This window comes from Schistocerca nitens, chromosome 1 (genome assembly GCF_023898315.1).
Source record: "Schistocerca nitens isolate TAMUIC-IGC-003100 chromosome 1, iqSchNite1.1, whole genome shotgun sequence".
In the NCBI taxonomy this organism is placed as follows: domain Eukaryota; kingdom Metazoa; phylum Arthropoda; class Insecta; order Orthoptera; family Acrididae; genus Schistocerca; species Schistocerca nitens.
This window is the reverse complement of record NC_064614.1, coordinates 482,556,933-482,571,070: the sequence shown is the minus strand read 5'-3', so window position 1 is coordinate 482,571,070 and position 14,138 is coordinate 482,556,933. Positions and strand designations below refer to the sequence as shown.

General features: G+C 44.6%; 1 protein-coding gene and 1 non-coding gene across 2 annotated transcripts in view; one reads left to right on the top strand and one right to left on the bottom strand.

The window, feature by feature from the left end:
- The window catches only part of LOC126255659 (serine protease snake-like), a 234,674-nt gene that overhangs the window by 95,764 nt on the left and 124,772 nt on the right, over nucleotides 1-14,138 (top strand). The gene's annotated exons all lie outside the window — the stretch shown is intronic.
- LOC126205544 (U6 spliceosomal RNA) lies at nucleotides 5,754-5,858 on the bottom strand. The gene has a single exon (XR_007540577.1). It is a non-coding gene; the product is annotated as a U6 spliceosomal RNA (small nuclear RNA).

The window sequence follows — 14,138 nt, the reverse complement described above, 5'->3', positions numbered from 1 at the left end:
AGCAGCTTAGAGCATCGGCCATCACGTTATCGGAGCCTCTTATGTGTTTGACCGGGAAGCAGAAAGTTGAAAATACGGGCGAACCGACAGGTAATGCTACCTGTTTTACGTGGTCGAGCAAGAACCCAGCTTAAAGCCTGGTAATCCGTTTCACGGGAAAATCTCTACGATCGAGGTAGAATTTGAATTTTTGTGGTCTGCCAAATCCTCTAATTCATAGACTGAATATTTTGTCTCGGCTGGAGACAAAGACCCGGACGTATACGCTACACGGCCCCGTCTTGTTCTAGCAGCAAAACTGCCACGACGCCTGAATTAGGGCATCGGTATGGACTATGAATGCCAATCAAAATTCGGGATATCCAGAACTTGGAGCGTTACTTGAAGCGGATTTCAGTACATCAAATTCCACCTGCTTGCTTTCAGTCCAGTAAAACACCTTGGCTCTCTTACGTAAGAAGTTGAAAACTGCGGCAAGCTGGGCAAATTTAGGTATGAAATTCCTAAAAAAGTTCACCTACGCCACTGACCGACACTTAGTGCCCCAGAAATAAGATTTCCTCACAGGCCAGATTAACCTTAGACGGCTTTACCGTGAAACCAGTACTATGCTAATGTGCACTACTTGGCGGCTATGCTCGACATGCTTAGAAAATGTGGCACTCTTTATTGCAATGCCTTTCAGATAATTAGAAATAAATTTAAATTTCAAATCCCCTAAAAAAGAATCCAAGTGCCTCGAAAGTACAGCCTCCCCGTTAGATAAACCAAAGGGAACGCGATTGAACTCACATAAGTTCCAATCAGTGCTAAAGATGGTAAAAGGCTTCGAATCCTCTACCGAGGGAATTTTGTGATAAGCTTGGTTGAGGTCTAGAATAGTAAAGTGCCGCACCTCGACAAACAGAGTGAAGCAGTTGTGGAGATCGGGCAAGGGAACTGATTCTAAAATGACCTTTTGCTTTAGGGCCCTATAATCCACAATTACTCTATACCCCATACGACTAGCCTTGGGAACCACGGACAACGACGATGCGTAAGGCAAGGTCTATGATCACGCAACATTCTGTTCTATCAACTGGCGGAGGATCTTCATTTCCGGGGGCGACAGCCGATAAGGAGCGGTTCAAAAATGGGTTCAAATGGCTCTGAGCACTATGGGACTTAACATCTGAGGTCATCAGTCCCCTAGAACTTAGAACTACTTAAACCTAACTAACCTAAGGACATCACACACATCCATGCCCGAGGCAGGATTCGAACCTGCGACCGTAGCGGTCGCGCGGTTCCAGACTGAAACGCCTAGAACCGCTCGGCCACATCGGACGGCCCGATAACGAGCATGGCGCAGCATTGCCTTATCTGACAGGTTAATCTGATAATTTATTTTGGCCTAGTCTGTGAAAACATCAGGAAACTCCCTCAACACCTGTAATAATAGATGCGCCTCTTCGTGTCGCAAATGACCGAGTTCAAATTCGGTAGAGTCACTGAACACTTTGTACACGCCTCGAACATCACTGCGTTCACACAATTTATACCACTTATCGGGCCCGAATTTCTAATAAATTGGTTACCGGCATAATCTAAAACCATGAATAAAATCACAGACCAACAATAGTTTTACACTTAATCACTTAGCCACGAATAATCCCACTGGACATGACAAGCTCTCAATTTTACAATAGTTTTGTACTCAGCCAATTAATGGTAATAACAGACCGTTGACGGGTTGAGAATCCTGGTCCATGGGTTGTAATGAATAAAGCCGGTATATGTCACGATTCCTCAAAAACCAGGTATGATCGAGAATGAAGACGCTGCTTCCAGAATCCAATAAAGCACAAACAGGTTCTCGGTTGATCAGCACACACACAAAGGAAAGTCTTACGGCTAGTCACCATCTTCAACTCATTTCAGCCTCTCGATAATACTTCACATTGACGCCACTCCGTTTTCCCTTGGCATCAGCTACCCGCTAATTTCTCTTTTCCTAAACGGTAATCACGTTCAGTATGCCCAGTCATACCGCAGCGGAAACAAGTCCTCTGTCCGAGGTAGCTCTCTCATTAGGTTTACTCGTATCTTGTGTCACGAGCTTAACCGTAACCAAGGTATCCTCGTGATCATGTCTTTCATCAGCAAATCTCTTGCTTTGTATGCTGGCGGCTTCCTTGTCCAATTCAGCGAGGTTACAGATTTCTTAGAAAATAATCCCGTTGCATCCCTTCTAACATGTTACTTACAATCTCGCCATCACTGACCTGAAAGTTCAGAGCCATAATGGCCATTCGAATTTGTTAGATATACTCTACCAACGTTTCATTACGCCTCTGCACATGAAAGAAATGCTGGCTAATTAAGTATTTCCTCATCCTACTTGATAGTTCCCCTGTGCAATCCTTTCTCGTAAATCTTCCAGTGTGTCACAATCATACAAGATGGTATTATTTATACTGCTCAAAAAACCACTAGACAGGGGTACAAAATTTGAGAAATTATTGAATGCTCGATCTTCAGAATATCCGCTTGGTTTTCCAAGAAAACAGAAAACCACAAAAATATGACTACGTCTTGAACATTCTCGATTCAGAAAATAATAGCACCACGAAAGACTGGCAAAACTGGGTTAACTTAGCAAAGTGGTGCCCCATGCGCTCACAAACACTCTCCCTCAACCCACTCTTAACTTCAGCCGTGTTCTCGTGAGGGAGAGCGACGTCCTCCTTATCACCAAATGAACTGGTGCCCCACTCTAACGCATTCAACTTCATTTGTAATTCCTTAAGTTTATTTCGCTATTCATTAATGGTGGCAGCCTGTCCCTGATCAGTATTAACAATTCTCTGCTCTTGAATTCAGTTATGCCAATAACTAATTTGCAGTTGTACTCGATATATCTATCAAAGGAACGTATTACTACATTTCAGGAACTGAATGCCGGCCGCGGTGGTCTAGCGGTTCTGGCGCTGCAGTCCGGAACCGCGGGACTGCTACGGTCGCAGGTTCGAATCCTGCCTCGGGCATTGGTGTGTGTGATGTCCTTAGGTTAGTTAGGTTTAAGTAGTTCTAAGTTCTAGGGGACTTATGACCTAAGATGTTGAGTCCCATAGTGCTCAGAGCCATTTGAGCCAAGGAACTGAATATTTTCCTCTATGCTCAAACGAGGCGGCACAAACAGATAGTGCGGCTCTCACCTCACCAACACTGTCCGTAGTAACTCGCAGCGAATGCCACTACTCTGCGCAACCATGCATACAGCACAGTGACACTTCGCTATCTCGACTGGCCACGAATCTGGAGTACTTACTGCAACTGCTTCTTTTTAAACATGTTACCCCCAGGACACCTCTTGGTTTCATAGCGTGCAAGCGTACACCTAGAACTTTTTTTTTTCATCAGTCTACTGACTGGTTTGATGCGGCCCGCCACAAATTCCTTTCCTGTGCTAACCTCTTCGTCTCAGAGTAGCACTTGCAACCTACGTCCTCAATTATTTGCTTGACGTATTCCAATCTCTGTCTTCCTCTACAGTTTTTGTCCTCTACAGCTCCCTCTAGTACCATGGAAGTCATTCCCTCATGTCTTAGCAGATGTCCTATCATCCTGTCCCTTCTCCTTATCAGTGTTTTCCACATAGTCCTTTCCTCTCCGATTCTGCGTAGAACCTCCTCATTCCTTATCTTATCAGTCCACCTAATTTTCAACATTCGCCTATAGCACCACATCTCAAATGCTTCGATTCTCTTCTCTTCCGGTTTTCCCACAGTCCATGTTTCACTACCATACAATGCTGTACTCCAGACGTACATCCTCAGAAATTTCTTCCTCAAATTGAGGCCGGTATTTGATATTAGTAGACTTTTCTTGGCCAGAAATGGCTTTTTTGCCATAGCGAGTCTGCTTTTGATGTCCTCCTTGCTCCGTCCGTCATTGGTTATTTTATTACCTAGGTAGCAGAATTCCTTAACTTCATTGACTTCGTGACCATCAATCGTGAAGTTAAGTTTCTCGCTGTTCTCATTTCTACTACTTCTCGTTATCTTCGTCTTTCTCCGATTTACTCTCAAACCATACTGTGTATTCATTAGACTGTTCATTCCGTTCAGCAGATCATTTAATTCTTCTCCACTTTCAGTCAGGACAGCAATGTCATCAGCGAATCGTATCATTGATATTCTTTCACCTTGTATTTTAATTCCACTCCTGAAGCTTTCTTTTATTTCCATCATTGCTTCCTCGATGTACAGATTGAAGAGTAGGGGCGAAAGGCTACAGCCTTGTCTTACACCCTTCTTAATACGAGCACTTCGTTCTTGATCGTCCACTCTTCAACTGTACTGCCTCCTGCGCTATTCCTTATTGCTGTATCTATAGCGTTAGAGGACTTCAAACGTATCTCGTCATTCCTTAGTACTTCCGTATCCCACTTCTTTGCGTATTGATTCTTCCTGACTAATGTCTTGAACTTCAGCCTACTCTTCATCACTACTATATTGTGATCTGAGTCTATATCTGCTCCTGGGTACGTCTTACAGTCCAGTATCTGATTTCGGAATCTCTGTCTGACCATGATGTAATCTAATTGAAATCTTCCCGTATCTCCCGGCCTTTTCCAAGTATAGCTCCTCTTCTTGTGATTCTTGAACAGGGTATTCGCTGTTACTAGCTGAAACTTGTTACGGAACTCAATTAGTCTTTCTCCTCTTTCGTTCCTTGTCCCAAGCCCATATTCTCCTGTAACCTTTTCTTCTACTCCTTCCCCTACAACTGCATTCCAGTCGCCCATGACTATTAGATTTTCGTCCCCCTTTACATACTGCATTACCCTTTCAGTATCCTCATACACTTTCTCTATCTGTTCATCTTCAGCTTGCGACGTCGGCATGTATACCTGAACTATCGTTGTCGGTGTTGGTCCGCTGTCGATTCTGATTAGAACAACCCGGTCACTGAACTGTTCACAGTAACACACCCTCTGCCCTACCTTCCTATTCATAACGAATACTACACCTGTTATACCATTTTCTGCTGCTGTTGATATTACCCGATACTCATCTGACCAGAAATCCTTGTCTTCCTTCCACTTCACTTCACTGACCCCTACTATATCTAGATTGAGCCTTTGCGTTTCCCTTTTCGGATTTTCTAGTTTCCCTACCACGTTCAAGCTTCTGACATTCCACGCCCCGACTCGTAGAACGTTATCCTTTCGTTGATTATTCAATCTTTTTTCTCATGGTAACCTCCCCCTTGGCAGTCCCCTCCCGGAGATCCGAATGGGGGACTATTCCGGAATCTTTTGCCAATGGAGAGATCATCATGACACTTCTACAATTACAGGCCACATGTCCTGTGGATACACCTTACGTGTCTTTAATGTAGTGGTTTCCATTGTCTTCTGCATCCTCATGTCGTTGATCATTGCTGATTCTTCCGCCTTTAGGGGCAATTTCCCACCCCTAGGACAAGAGAGTGCCCTGAACCTCTATCCGCTCCTCCGCCCTCTTTGACAAGGCCGTTGGCAGAATGAGTCTGACTTCTTATGCCGGAAGTCTTCGTCCGCCAATGCTGATTATTTACCAAAATTTAGGCAGTGGCGGGGATCGAACCCGGGACCGAAGACGTTTTGAATGAATCAAAGACGCTACCTTTTTTTTATGTTCGTTTACGTTCGTTGTATCTGCTCGGTGCGGACGCCGCAAGACACCCGTTTCAGTTCGTAGTTGATCCATTATCTCAGTTTTTTTATTACAGAGGGCAACTAACCCTCTGACCGAATTTTTTTTTTTTAAGGGGCCATGCTAATCTTCTCTGTATCGTTCCAATTTTAGTATACGTACCGCCCAAGCGGGTACCCCCTAGACCACGGGTACGCCTCCTAGAACATAGAAAGTATAAAAAGACTCTCCCTACAATTATTACAAGAACTCCTTTTTGTTCATTTTCAAAAAAAATCACCAGTCTTGCTTAATTGAAACTGTTAATTTGCCCACCTCGCAGAGAAGCGCACACTGTCACCATTGATATGACCACTGAGCTACGTGCTTGTGGAGTTGTAGGGCTAGTCCATCAAATAAACATCATTCACACAATAACAATTTTATTTAAATAAACCAGCACTGTGCTCATTAAGTAACAAGATACAAATGGCTGGCCAAAAGTTTACAGTGCAATTATAAATGCCAGCAGATGCCCAATTAGCTGTCTTTCACAATCAATAGAGGACCCAAACTGGGCACCAGTTCACAGTACTGGACGGGCAGTTCTACAGGACGATAGCCAAAAACGCATTCACTGTTACTTCTAAAACATATAAATAGAATACATTTAACAAACCCACAATAACCAGTTCACAAAAGCGAGTAGTTTTTCGAAGTTTCACAGGATTACACATTGCATTGCTCGCACCAATAAATATATTGTAAATAAGGTTTCACAATGCTAAAAAATAGTTTAAAGCCTACCAATAAGAATAAGTTAGCCCTCCTCTACTACTGTACGTAGTATGCGACCCAGTTCAAAGTTATATTTCGCGCCACGGCTAACATAGAGGGCGCTCCATGCTGTCGTCCAAGGGCAACTCCTCGTCAGTCGTAGGGAAGCCGTTGATCCGACCACATGGATAAGGTACGTACGCTTCTTCACTTATCCCCCCTTTGGTCGGATCCGACCAAACAGTAGTATATGTGCGATCTGAAACCACCGTAGTAGAGGAAGGTTAAAACAACATTGCTTTTATCTGACGCCAATACCTATTAACTCTTGAATAATAAGCCAACAACAATAAGGCAGGGAAAATCTGGAACCAGAATAGCACAGCTAGGCTGAAACATGGAAGAAACAGTGATGATGACGGAAATCTAATAGAACAGAATCAAGCAAAAGGTGCAGCATCGACTAGGACATGTTACAACAATCATATAACAAAAATCTTAAAACCAGTCGTGCTGACTGAGCAAGTTCTGACCAACTCTACCACTCAGATCTGTTCTTCCCATAAATCCTGGTACTCAGACGGATAAACGGTCAGTTTAATCCTATATTAAATAACATGAAATCTGCCTCATGACACCAGTTCCAAATTAGCGGGCTGCTGTTCTCATGTCTATTGACTCTACTAACAAACATCAAGCAAGAAACTGACTGCAGAGCAATAAGGCGTGAAGTTCTCGCAAGTAGCACTAAACCAGACAGCCGCCCGTTGTGACCGAGCGGTTCTAGGCGCTTCAGTCTAGAACCTCGCGACCGCTACGGTCGCCGATTCGTATCCTGCCTCGGGCATGGACGTGTGTGATGTTCTTAGGTTAGTTAGGTTTAAGTAGTTCTAAGTTCTAGGGGACTGATGACCTCAGATGTTAAGTCCCATAGTGCTCAAAGCCATTTGAACCATTCTGAACTAAACCAGACAGGATTGCACTTTGAAATCGGCTTCAAGGCGGAAGAGCCCAGCAGAATGAAATGTTCTGAAATGTGCTCAACAAGTTCAGTGTCTTTTTGGTTGAACAGGGGCTGTTCCAAGTGGTAACTGGAATACCAATCTTCCTTTGATTGCGCGCCATGACACGACGATTCCTTCATCCACTGAACAACCACCTACATTGCCTCCTTCAGCATGCTTGCATAGGCAACACCAGCCTCATGCACTTGTCCACACTTTGCTCTGGAGTTGCTCACTTCCGTCTTGACCGCCAGACAGAGATTCCTCACCGTGATCCTGGTACCCCATAAAAGGCTCGTAAGTCAGCGCGCACGCCCTCTCGGGCGCCACGCACGAAGTTACTGCTCGGTAAAAGTGAAAGAGCATTCAAAATGGTTCAAATGGCTCTGAGCACTATGGGACTTAACATCTATGGTCATCAGTCCCCTAGAACTTAGAACTACTTAAACCTAACTAACCTAAGGACAGCACACAACACCCAGTCATCACGAGGCAGAGAAAATCCCTGACCCCGCCCGGAATCGAACCCGGGAACCCGGGCGCGGGAAGCGAGAACGCTACCGCAGAAAGAGCATTATCACATGCATTGCCGATAAGATTCCGCGTGGTTCAATCATGTTATAAAATTTTAGATTATTTTGCCGCTACCAGTAAATACATTGAAGCACCAAAGAAACTGGTATAGGCATGCGTATTCAAATAAAGAGATATGGAAACAGGCAGAATACGGCGCTGCGGTCGGAACGCCTATACAAGGCAACAAGTATCTGGCAAGTTGTTAGATCTGTTACTGTTGCTACAATGGCAATCTATCATGATTTAAGTGAGTCTGAAGGTGGTGTTATAGTCGGCAATGGGACACAGCGTCTCTGACGTAGCGATGAAGTGGGGATTTTCCCGTACGACCATAGAAGTGCAAGCCATCCGCAAATTGCTGCAGATGTCAGTGCTGGGCCATCAAAAAGTGTCAGCATGCGAACCATTCAACGAAACTTCATCGATATGGGCTTTCGGAGCCGAAGGCCAACTCCTGTACCCTTGATGACTGCACGACACAAAGCTTTACGCCTCGCCTGGGCAAGTCAACATCGACAATGGACTGTTAATGACTGAAAACATGTCTCATTGCAGATTGTATCGAGCGCGTGGACGTGTACGGGTATGGAGACAGCCTCATGAATCCATGGGCCCTCCATTTCAGCAGTGCACTGTTAAAACTGGTGGAGGCTCTGTAATGGTGTGGGACATGTGCAGTTGGAGTGATATGGGACCCCTGATATGTCGAGACGCCACTCTGACAGGTGACACTTTCGTAAACATACTGCCTGATCACCTGCATCCATTGGACATGGACAATTCCAATAGGATAGTGCGACACCCCCCACGTCCAGAATTGCTACAGAGTGGCTCCCGGAATACTTTTCTGAGTTTAAACACTTCCGCTGGCCACCAAGCTTCCCAGACTTGCGCATTATTGAGCGTATCCGAGATGCCTTGTAACGTGCTGTTCAGAAGAGATCTCCACCCCCTCGTATTCTTAATGATTTAATAACAGCCCTTCAGGATTCATCATGTCAGTTCAGACATAAGTCAAGTACATACCATGTCGTGTTGCTGTACTTCTGCGTGCTCGCGGAGGCCTTACACGATATTAGGCAGGTGTACCAGTTTCTTTGGTTCTTCAGTGTATATTGTAATAGTTGCAGAGATGCAGACACGATTATTTACCAGGATGGTCGTCTTTAACCCAGGGAGGTCGGGTGCCGGACAATGGTTTGCATAGCACCAGTAATACAGCGCTCGCAGAATCTTTTTTCAGTAAGACACCCGCACAGTGGTGGTAGATGAAGACTCATCAGTGTGCGTTGACCCCCACGTGGCAGAGATTACCTCAGCATAGCACAAAGTGGCGTGTTTGGCAGGGCAGGAGCGCTGGCTCACTGAAGTGACAGCGGCTGATGGCGGCGTTGTAGACGTCAGCCTGACGTCAGGCGTCGGCAGGCAGCAGCCGCTGTGCTGGACCGCGGCTCCGCCACTGGTCTGTCGGGCGTGTGGCGTGATGGTGAGAAGGCCCTGAACCCTAAACCCTTTGCGACACCCAAAGACCAGATGAAGTCACCCTGGAGGATGCTCGAGGTCGAGCCCCAGAATAATCAGTTCTGGTCACGGGTTGTAGACCAACAGCTAGCAGACGGAGGTGACGTAGACGAAGTCCCACATTCGCCCGACGACTGGCATGAAGTATGTCTCGGCGTCGTCGAGGGTAAGATTCTACAGTTGTCTGACCGACGGGTATTTATAGTGGTTGTGGTTCAAATGGTTCAAATGGCTCTGAGCACTATGGGACTCAACTGCTGAGGTTATTAGTCCCCTAGAACTTAGAACTAGTTAAACCTAACTAACCTAAGGACATCACAAACATCCATGCCCGAGGCAGGATTCGAACCTGCGACCGTAGCGGTCTTGCGGCTCCAGACTGCAGCGCCTTTAACCGCACGGCCACTTCGGCCGGCTATAGTGGTTGTGCCCACCTTTGTTCTGACAGGACCCAACCTAAGGCCACATCAAGGAAAATAGCATGAGGAAATTTAGCTCGCCACTGTTGCAACATCACACTGTTTCAGCAATATTCCAACCATGGCAACAGGGTTTCGCAGCAGGTAGATCTTCTTCCCCGCCACGTGTTGTGAAATCTGCACGGAGGGGTTTTGCTGAGCAACATAACACATTAGCATAAAACACGACGGCGCGCTGAAAAGTAATGCTTCTGAATTTGTTATGTAAAAACAAACGTTATTAATATTTATTCTTCGCGTCTACATATCTGCAGTCTTCTGCCGCAAGAGGGCTCCGAATTGGAGCGTGTAACATCACGGTGTGTAACGGAATTACGACGATGCGTGAGAAACAGTATGCTGTATCGAGTTTCGAATTCGAACAGATCGACCACGCTTGAGGTGCTCTCTCCTTCAGCGTGACACTGCCATACTACGCACGAGCCCTGCGACATTTGCAGCAGTCGGACGCCTTCGGTACTTTGTCATCGATCGCCCTCCCTACAGTGCCGACTTGGCCCTATCCGATTTTGATCCGTTTCCGAAACTTAAGGAACACCTTCTGACATTTCACTTTAGTGATAAAGCGGTGCAAGCAGAGGCGAGGTTGTGGCTCCGTCTACAGATTCAGATATTCTAATGTGACGGTATCAACAAACTGGTCTCACGTTGGGAGACGTGTTCGTCGCCAGGGTGACTATACTGGAAAATAAATATGTAGGCCCCTATAGTACATAAAAGAACAAGTAGTCTGTCTCTCTGAACTATAATACAGCAATAATGTGTGGCGCTCGTGAGCATTTAAAAATCAGTCTGTACTAGACATGATCAATGCAAATGAAATAAATGTTCTCAAAACAATTACGTTTACGCCTTTAGAAGATATTTCTTCTCATATTCATTCAATTTTACTGGTCCGGTTCACTTACTACACAATGGAATGCCGACATTTATCCTATTTTTCAGGAACATCATGCATGGAATGAGGAATGGCGCTCATATATCATTAGTTGCAAAAGAAAGAACAACTTCTCGCAATCTTTTTAGTTGATTAGTGTTGCAGATCTCTCGCCGTGTCAGTGGAGTGTGTCATAAAAAAGAACGGACATCTTCAAGGTGAGTTGTGAATTGGCAAAAGAAGGAAATGTAAGGCAATAGACACTTAAGTCCAAATACATTTAATAAACAATTTAGTAGCTGAGCACAACCAGTTCTTCGATACAAAAACCCATTCTTAGTCCGATAAATTATCACCATTAATGTATCTTCTCATATCGTCAGCTACACCACTCACATCAGGTACTCCATGGCTTCAAACTCACTGCTCATAACAACAGCTACAACAACAACAATCCTTAATCATCAATACTTATTTTGACTTCTGCTCTGGTCTATAGAATTAAAATAGTTTACAGCATTTTTACAGATGAGAAATAGTTTCTTTGAGAGGCCACACAAACGTGTGGTTCCTGAATAGGGGCAACAGCCTTTTCAGTAGTTGCAGGGGCAACAGTCTGGATGAGTGACCGATCTGGACTTGTAACACTAACCAAAAACGCCTTGCTGTGCTGGTACTGCGAACGGCTGAAATCAAGGGGAAACTACAGCCGTAATTTTTCCCGAAGGCATGCAGCTTTACTGTATGGTTAAATGATGATGGCGTCCTCTTGGGTAAAATATTCCGGAGGTAAAATAGTCCCCCATTCGGATCTCCGGGCGGGGTAATGCAGGAGTAGGTTTAATAATGAATAACAAAATAGGAGTGCGGGTAAGCTACTACAATCAGCATAGTTAACGCATTATTTTGGCCAAGATAGACACGAAGCCCACGCCTACCACAGTAGTACAAGTTTACATGCCAACTAGCTCTGCAGATGATGAAGAAAATGAAGAAATGTATGATGAGATAAAAGAAATTATTCAGGTAGTGAAGGGAGACGAAAATTTAATAGTCATGGGTGACTGGAATTCGAGAGTAGGAAAAGAGAGAGATGGAAACATAGTAGGTGAATATGGATTGGGGGAAAGAAATGAAAGAGGAAGCCGTCTGGTAGAATTTTGCACAGAGCATAACTTAATCATAGCTAACACTTGGTTCAAGAATAATAAAAGAAGGTTGTATACATGGACGAATCCTGGAGATACTAGAAGGTATCAGATAGATTATATAATGGCAAGACAGAGATTTAGGACCAGGTTTTCAATTGTAAGACATTTCCAGGGGCAGATATGGACTCTGACCACAATCTATTGGTTATGAACTGTAGATTAAAACTGAAGAAACTGCAAAAAGGTGGGAATTTAAGGAGATGGAACTTGGATAAACTGACTAAACCAGACGTTGTACAGAGTTTCAGGGACAGCATAAGGGAACAATTAACAGAAATTGGAGAAAGAAGTACAGTAGAAGAAGAATGGGTAGCTCTGAGGGATGAAGTAGTGAAGGCAGCAGAGGATCAAGTAGGTAAAAAGACGAGGGCTAGTAGAAATCCTTGGGTAACAGAAGTAATAATGAATTTAATTGATGAAAGGAGAAAATATAAAAATGCAGTAAATGTAGCAGGCAAAAAGGAATACAAAGTCTCAAAAATGAGATCGATAGGAAGTGCAAAATGGCTAAGCAGAGATGGCTAGAGGACAAATGTAAGGATGTAGAGGCTTATATCACTAGGGGTAAGATAGATACTGCTACAGGAAAATTAAAGAGACCTTTGGAGAGAAGAGAACCACTTGTATGAATATCAAGAACTGATATGGAAACCCAGTTCTAAGCAAAGAAAGGAAAGCAGAAAGGTGGAAGGAGTATATAGCGGGTCTATACAAGGGCGATGTACTTGAGGGCAATATTATGGAAATGGAAGAGGATGAAGATGAAATGGGAGATACGATACTGCGTGAAGAGTTTGACAGAGCACTGAAAGACCTGAGTCGAAACAAGGCCCCGGGAGTAGACAATATTCCAACAGAACTACTGACGGCCTTGGGAGAGCCGGCCGCGGTGGTCTAGCGGTCCTGGCGCTGCAGTCCGGAACCGCGGGACTGCTACGGTCGCAGGTTCGAATCCTGCCTCGGGCATGGGTGTGTGTGAAGTCCTTAGGTTAGTTAGGTTTAAGTAGTTCTAAGTTCTAGGGGACTTATGACCTAAGATGTTGAGTCCCATAGTACTCAGAGCCATTTGAACCATTTTGAACATTGGGAGAGCCACTCCTGACTAAACTCTACCATCTGGTGAGCAAGATGTACGAAACAGGCGAAATACCCCCAGACTTCAAGAAGAATATAATAATTTCAATCCCAAAGAAACCAGGTGTTGACAGACGTGAAAATTACCGAACTATCAGTATAATAAGTCACAGCTGCAAAATACCAACACGAATTCTTTACAGACGAATCGAAAAACTGGTAGAAGCCGACCTCGGGGAAGATCAGTTTGGATTCCGTAGAAATATTGGAGCACGTAAGGCAATACTGACCTTACGACTTATCTTAGAAGAAAGATTAAGGAAAGGCAAACCTACGTTTCTAGCATTTGTAGACAGAGAAAGCTTTTGACAACGTTGACTGGGATACTCTATTTCAAATTCTAAACGGGGAAGGGATAAAATACAGGGAGCGAAAGGCTAATTACAATTTTTACAGAAACCAGATGGCAGTTATAAGCGTCGAGGGCATGAAAGGGAAGCAGTGGTTGAGTTGTAGACAGGGTTGTAGCCTCTTCCCAATGTTATTCAATGTGTATATTGAGCAAGCAGTAAAGGAAACAAAAGAAAAATTCGGAGTAGGTATTAAAATCCATGGAGAAGAAATAAAAAATTTGGGGTTCAAAAATGGTTCAAATGGCTCTGAGCACTATGGGACTCAACTGCTGTGGTCATCAGTCCCCTAGAACTTAGAACTACTTAAACCTAACTAACCTAAGGACATCACACAACACCCAGCCATCACGAGGCAGAGAAAATCCCTGACCCCGCCGGGAATCGAACCCGGGAACCCGGGCGTGGGAAGCGAGAACGCTACCGCACGACCACGAGATGCGGGCAATTTGAGGTTCGTCGATGACACTGTAATTCTGTCAAAGGCAGCAAAGGACTTGGAAGAGCAGTTGAACGGAATGGACCGTGTCTTGAAAGGAGGATATAAGA